Source organism: Ceratosolen solmsi, unplaced genomic scaffold (genome assembly GCF_000503995.2).
Source record: "Ceratosolen solmsi marchali unplaced genomic scaffold, CerSol_1.0 scaffold10, whole genome shotgun sequence".
Lineage (NCBI taxonomy): Eukaryota > Metazoa > Arthropoda > Insecta > Hymenoptera > Agaonidae > Ceratosolen > Ceratosolen solmsi.
The window spans coordinates 17,174,680-17,182,964 of record NW_011948412.1 but is presented as its reverse complement, the minus strand read 5'-3'; positions in this window follow the sequence as shown (position 1 = coordinate 17,182,964).

Genomic DNA, 8,285 nt, shown 5'->3' with positions numbered 1-8,285 from the left:
GGTGCGCGGGGCGGGGGGGGGGGGGGGGGGTTCGACGGATGCGCGATAGAAGGAAGAGGGTGAGTGATTTGAAAGTCAGCTTGATGAGGACGAGCGGTCGCACAGTTCGCGGACACACCTTTACACAAGCTAAGTCGTAGTGGCGGGTATTTTTTATTTTTTTTTTAGCCCAACTCTCGCTTAAGAGGCCGTGAAGCTTTCCCATTCCTGGTGCAATACCTCGCCAGACCGCCCGCCCCTCCTCCCCTACTTACAGCATTTGCCCCGGCGTGCAATCTCGGTACATTAGTCGCTCGATACCCACCTTCTCATCATTAGTCAACGCTCGTTCGACGCTACTTACCCTCAACATGGATCATGGAGGAAGCGGCGGACCGTCGGCCCGTGACGGGCCCCCCTCCCTCTAGGGCCATGCCCGCCTCCTCCTGGCGCGGGGCCCTGAGGCCCTTGAGGCCCCCATCCGCTGGGTTTGGGCTCAGTATCCTGGCGAGCCGCGCATGTGTCGCCGTCGCAGACCTCCCTACCTCCTCCTCCTGCGGCCGCCCCGCACACACGTGCACTCGCGCTCCTCGACCGGGGCCAACTCTCCGATGGCGAGCCTCGATGGCGTCTCTCGTCGTCGGTCGGACGGTTCGTCGATCGGTCGGTCGGTCGGTCGAGGTCGGTCAGTCGCGCGCGCACGACACCCGCTCTGCCTCACCGCGGACTGCGTTTTTTCGCTCTCACGGGGTAGTGAGCGCCCGGGGGAGAGGAAACCACGGATGCCGCGACCTCCGGCGGACGGAGTGCAGAACCTCCTTCGCGGGCTTACCGTGCACGCGTATGCATGCGTGTAAATTGCGAGCGCGCGCGCGCGGTTAGGCATGTCGCGTGTAGGGGGTATGCGTGACTCGACTGTAAGCTGTGCACAAGATATAGGTTAGAGGATAACGAGTGCCGATAAGATATAACCAGGGCTATATCAATGCCGCGCCGGCTAAGCGACCTTTTCGCGCACAGCCTGGAGTTGGTGCGGGCTGCGGCAGTCGACGGTGGCTATCACTGCTTTTGGAGAGGGAGCTGGGGGGGGGGCGGAATTGAAAATCGAGACACCTTCCCCTTCTCATCTCGGTCGAACCTAGCGCACAGCTCTGCGCCCAACCATCTATCCATCCATCCATCCATCCTCCCATCCGACCACCACCACCCTTCCCCTCGCTACCCAACCCTTCGCCCGTCTCATTTTTTGCTCGTTTTATCGATCTGGGCTAACCTCCAATTTCCTAATTATGGGCTCCGAAGCTATTTAGTCGAAAATTCACCTTAGAGTGGCAGTGCGTGCACCTGGACAAAATCCTTCGGAGAACCGACGATAATTGCGGGGACATTGGAAAAAGCCGCCACTATGCATTATTTGAGCAACCTAGTAATCAGCTAATACACCTAATATATCATGTAGTTTTGCCAATGTTCGTTATTATTTACATCCACGATGTGTTACTTTATCATTTATTATTTCGTCAAATTTACCGCGATCGTAATGAAGCTGCCACTCGTTTAGCATCTTTTGACAAAATGTATCTCGCGTCTTCGATTGCGCAAGCTCGAGTCAATAATCGACAGAGACACACAGCAGTTTATATTTCCAATAAATATGAACTCCTCTTGTTGTCTAACTAGGCTTGAAACGTCGTACGTAAAGAACATGTATTATTATAAACTTAATGCGACGAGATCATTGTGCCATTAGGGCGACGAGCGTTGGCTTTGTCTGACGCGTAACTGCGATGTAACTGCGATCAACGGACAGATTTTTCGATCGCGATAGGCGGCGACTCCAAGCCAGATTATAGCTTCGTATCGACGTGGAGCGATCGTCGCTCGTAAGAATTTCGACGGGACGTGAACGTGTTTGATCGACCGGGCTAATGAGGCGGGCAGCGAAAGAAAACTTTCGGCCTTGCGGAGATATCCGTGTCTCATAAGGCACATGCATTGTGAGGCAAATTAAACAACCCGAGGTGATAGGACAACCTCGGACGTGGGGGAGGCGAGATAAGCTGCCGCTTGAAAGCGTCGCCCGGAGCTCGGCGCGTTCGCGATCGGAGGAAAGTCCGCCTTTCGGTTGCCCCGCCCTTTATTTTTGATCTTCGCGTCGGCACTCTTTGAAGCCTTAGCCCTGCTACTCGTCGTTAATAAAACTTGTATAGATTTGGGTAGGGAGCGCGATGCCAGCTTCAATTATCGCTAGTAAGCTGAGTTCACCGACTCGCCGACACGAGTTACGTCGTTATCGTGGGATACCGCTCCGTTGCCTCTGATTTGGAATATTAATGGAGCGATAAATATGTCGGAATACGTGCTTTGTGAGCAACACGTGCGCACGCGTCTATGTCCTTAGATAATATTTTCTTTCTTTTGCTCTCAGTTGCGTAATCTCATTACATACTCCTGCTCCTCTTCACCCTCCTCCTCCACCATCACCTCTTATTCTACATATGCTTCTCGTTCTTTGTTTTTTGCTATTGTTTGGTTTGAATTTTTAACATTTTCTCCAAAACAATGCCGTTGAGCACTTAAATAATGCATAAAAACGAACGATTCCTCGTTTTATAATTAGTTGACACTTTTTAGCCTTCGTCATCGCGCGAGCGAACGCCTTGAGCACGATAGACGAAAGGAAAAAAATTCGTTCGATTGGCGCAAGCTACATATGTATCTCGCTGGACACGCGTAATCCAGAGAAAATAAGAACTCGCGTCCTTAAAGCTCTCCTCCGTGTAAATGAAGGCGGCTTATAAAGCGTGGCGAGATTAAAAGGAAAAAGCCTCGGCGGGTCGACTGCCGCTGCTCCCCGAAATAAAAACCGGCCTTCCTTTGATCGTTGCCGCGGCCTTTGATCTCTCGTACTTGCGATTCTCTTGAGCTGTACTCACAAGCTGCCGATCGCGCCTATACTCCCCGAGTTTCACATGCGTTTTTCCAACCTTACGTCGATTTCGTATTTTGTCGAAATTAAGCCACGGTTTCGCTAAAGTTTCAAGGCGCCCCCGAGCTTCTTTCCAGGCGGCGACTTGAAAGGGAGACCCGGACGCGAGAGCCCGATGTCACGTAAACTTAAAAGCGCCATACGTCTTCCTCAAAATTAAGATATGACCGAAATTTAAGAGAGGAGAGAGAAACGTCTTCAGATCTTGTGGTGTGAGCTACCGTATAAAAATCGGTATTCTTGGAGCTGAAGTCGGCTCGTTGGAAATGTGGATTTTATCGCCAGCCCTGAAAGCTTGGGTAAACATGTTCTCGGTTCCGAGGATCCGGTAATTTAACGCGTTACATATCCAAAGATCCAATTAATCAATCGATAATGAATACGTGCTGTCTGTTCCCCGGCAAGCTGCACCAGGAATACTTAAAATCATCAATAATGAGCCGAAAGAGGATCTGCGTTGTTTTCAAGTTGTCTGCCACCGACTTCCTTCGCATTAATATTTCCGATAAGAGAACTGTCACATTTACTTTTGAAAATTTCTGGTGCATTAATTAATTATCTGCTCTATTTTTCTTAAATTAGAAGCTGTTGCCCTATTATTATTATTGTTATTATTATTAATATTATATTTTCCCAATAATCTTGCATGTTTATTTCCATCTTGTATATCTCATCCTCTACCTCTCTCACTCTTGTCATCCTCAAAAGTCGAGAAAATGAGAGAGAGAGAGAGAGAGAGAGAGAGAGAAAGAGAAAGAGAGAGAGAGAGAGAGTGAGGGAGAGAAAGAGATATGGTAGTTGATAGACACATTCACACCACGCGTTTTGTTTCTCTTTCTGTTCTGACTGAATGGCACTCGAGGCGCCGCGTACTTTAATTTAAATTTCGCGCCCTTACTCACTGCATCTCTTCTCCCTCATCCGGATAATCGAGTTTATACGACTAGACCCTTTGATGTGACTTGTCTCGCGATTCTTCTTCAAACGGTTTCTTTTTTCCTCTCCCTGCAAGCTTTATTACGCCTTTCAATGTAGTCTTGCTTACTTGTTATCAAGACTTCATTTATTATAATACCGTCTGATCAATTTACATCAATGGTTTACATTCTCAATTTAATAAATTGTATACTTCGTTTTCGATTTTTTTATATTGTTATTTATCCATTAGCGCGAGACAATATGTGTTTCTTAACTGTCGCGCTAAGTAATAAGCAGAATTTTTTAATTCATCCATTACTTCGCGATTCGAGAAATGTATAGCTCATTACCTTTAATGTATTAGTTTAATATCTCTAATAATTAATTTAATAATAGGCAGTAACGATAATTTTCCCATCTATGACGTCAATAATCTATAAAAATACTTAATACAAAATTAAAGTTTTATTTTTTACTTCGTTCCACTCTATCGTGTTGGCAATTTTTAAAGAATTTAAATAATTGAATAAATTTATAATTTTTTTTTAATAAACTGATCATTGTATTCGTTCTAGACACAATTTAATCAGCGGTTAAGATAATACATAATTATATCTTCAATATAAAAAAGAAAAAACCATTATTATCGCTTATTATTGATTAGCTATAATCATGATATATACGACAAATATATGTGGATGTCTTGGACGCGATGATAAACAATATTTGAAATAATTATTGATAGATGAATGCGAGAGACTTCGTGGATTAGTAGGAAAGCGCATTTATACTGAGCGTCTTCGTCATGTATTAAATAAATTTTTAGCACAAGTACAAAGCGATTGATAGCCATTGGCAGGATAATAAAGCAATCAATGAGAATATTGAATTCGGATTTATGCACGAATTCAAGACATTGGAAATTGAGAAGGTTCGGGGCATTTCTTAGTTTGAATTAGCGATACGTGCAATAAGAATGCACTCGGTATCCAATAATAAATTTTCCACTTTAAAGTAAAAATTACGTACAATTGAAATTGGAAGAAAAAAGAAATAAATTATATCAGGCAGCGTAATGTATGTATAGGGAAGAAAGATAATGCATGACAGCCGCGACAATATCTTGTCCATCTGGAGCTACGCGGCTAAAATGTGACCGATGCCTGTTTTTGCGCGCCTGGATAATTTCGAAGATGTTTCTTCGAGACAACAATTACGGGCGAGCAAGCGACTCGAGCGAAAAAAGCCTGCGCGCGCGTGTGTATGTGCGTCGGCGGTTATTGAAGTGACGGTAGAACGGGTCCGTGAAGATCTATGAAAAGCCGACGTTTCTTTGTACTGCCGATGCATCGCGAAACGCAGCTCCGAATACTTTGTTTTTTTGTTTTTTGGTTTTTGATTTTGTTTTTTTTTGTTTTTTAAACAGTACGCTGCTAAGAAATAGACTTACGCAATTGCTTCCTTCAATGATATCCTTTGACATTGGAACACCAATTTAGCGCTGTTGTAATAGTGTTCGTTAATACTTGGCGTTAGCATGAAATTCGTGTTTGATACGTAAGAACATTATTGCACCATAATTCATTTCACAATGGCTGTTGTGAGTGAGTCTACGGTGTGCTCACAAAAGCAGAAGTGAATAAATTTTTTGAGCCGCACCATTAGTTTAAGCATCCTAGAGTAGTTGAGTTCGAGGAATGGGCGTCTTTGTTTTTCCTACTTTCGGCTTAATTTTCAGTTGGGACGACCTTGCTTTTTGGTTAGAGCGTTCATCGATTATCTCCCGTTTAGCTTCCTCAAAGTCATGCTTTCGACAAGCTTAGATCAACATTAAATGGAATGCAGATGATCGGAGGAATGAGGAGTGGGGGCTGGACAGTGAAAAATGACTTTCTAGATTAGTATTCTGGTGAATAATTATAAACATGGGATCTATGTGTACATGTGCCGCTGGTGATGAAGCCAACGCTACTTCAAGTCCTCGAGTATTACAATCGCGACGGTCAATCGTTATATCAAATATTAAGCACTATACTGGATTATATATTATACCGGATAGATAAAAGTGGGTGCCGCATTAAAAAGAAAATTACACGTTTGACCTTGGTGAAATGATAGGAGGGAAGTCGATGTGCATGGCTAAATGGGAATCCGAGTAGTCTTTAATTAGTCGGCGCTTTGTCATTGCCGTAAATCTTAATAGCTTCCTTGCGATAGAAATCACTTTACTCGCTTAAAATCTAAAGATATTATTTAGCTGTAAGCGGTGTTAATTGTTATAAAGAACCGAGTATTTGTCGCGATCCGCTTGATCAAAATTTTCGTTTATATGATTTCGTTCATGCATTGTTCAAACTGATGCTTAAGTCGAAGGAGCGGATATTTAAAGCTGCGCGTTTCAAGCATTACGATGTCAACGCTAAATGTTTATTTATCGAGCGGCTATTATAGATTAATGAAAAAGTGTCGTAGAATATTGAATTATGTGAAAAGGCCCTTTCACGATTTTCGGATTAAATTAAATTCATCGTTACCATCAAAGTATCCCTAAAACCATACACATTACGTAAATGCCCGCCTAATAAATGCAATTATCTTTAACAAACCAGTACTACGTCTCTATTTTTTTAATCGAATGCTTTCAAATTTATCTGAAATTCCAAGAACGTGTTTGCATAACAGCGAGTTTTTCTTTTTCATAGACATCCGAGTACCGAAAGGTGGTACAGTATTGACTTGTAAATCCAGCGCATTTATGAATATGTAAATGTCGGCGGGAGGATGATAAAAGATGCTACGGAAGCGCTCAACGTCCATTGTGCGAGGCCGGACTATACAGCCAACTTCAAAATGGATCGGACTGAGGATCGTCGAGCGTAAATATGGATCGAACGCGGCGGATCGTGAAAATCAAAGTCCGACGTATCGTATTGGAAAAGAAGACGAGAGTCACTCACTCGGTTGAATGCCAGCCATTATAAAAGTATTTAAGATCGCCGAGGCGGCACTTAAGCATTTACGTATGATTCCTCGTCTATAAATTTCTATTGGCTCTAGTGCACAAAGGCGGTACACGAGGGAAAAGTGTCAGTGATGATCGCAGTCTGTACGACGTAGGTTGTTTCGGTGGGACGTCGAGGGGTGAGTTGGCGCAAATCGCACGGAAGCGTGTCGATATCAAAAGGCACCGACAAAGGGAAAAATCGTCGTCGGAGCGATCGAGCGCGTGAAATCCCGTGGGGCCTCACATGGGAGATAATCGCCCGTTACGTCCCGGAAAACTTCTGGGCTCACTCGTGTTTTTCTCCTTGGCGATAATTCGTATTAGGGGCGTTTCGCGATGCCCGGGGCGCGCTTTTTAAATCCTGGCGCGTGCATATAGTGGTGAGACGGGATGAGGGTTTGGCTAATGGTGGTTCATTCTCGGCCTGGTATAATGAGCATAGAGTTTGCCACGAGAACTCGGGATGCCGGTGACACGATGTAATTTTTTTGCCGCCGTCACTGTTATTATATTAATTCGGCAGGTAATTACTTTATATTGCGATGTGTTATCGTTATTTTTGCTTGGATTTTTTGGATTCCGTGTAATTGTGAAGTCGGACAGGTTGTGTAATTGTATCGTATTAATCGTACAAGCTTATATAATGAAGATATGGCGAGTAAGTTTTTACTTTCCAGGCTTCGGATTATTCATGAACTTTTCGTTTTGCTAATGAACTTTTATTCCGAGGCTATACTAGATATTTTTAATTTAGCCAATGGCAACGACTGATCGAGAAATATTTACTTAATAAAATTTTGTTTCAAACATTTTATTCGTTTTATTGATTATTCAAATGTGCAATTAATTTTAGTGGAAGCAATTATATTTATGCAAATAATGCTTACGTATCTTATGTTTTACGACTTTCTTTAACAAATAATGTGCGCAAACAATTATCATATGTTTTAGGTTTTTTTCGATTTTTTTAATTTTATTACTTGAACAACAGCAAGGTAGACGTATTTTGTTTGATATTATAAAAAAATAATATATTTACATGAATTATAAACGTAACGAACAATTAAATAAACATAGCTTTTAATTTTTTCTTGATCTATTCGGCTCATACAAAGCGATCGATATTATTGATAAATTAGATAAACTGTGAATAATATTATAATTATTATATTTTCATCCTCTATAAGAAAAAGAATATAAATCAATTATAATAGTGAAATAAAGCTTGTCAAATTTTTTATTAATAGCTTGTAATTTACTTAATCACTAGTAATTAGTTTAATTCTTAAAATTAAATGAATGTAAAATAAATAATAAATTGATAATAAAAAATATACTATAAGAAGAATTTTATATAATTATGCTTTGATTTATTTTTTAATTTATAACCGCATT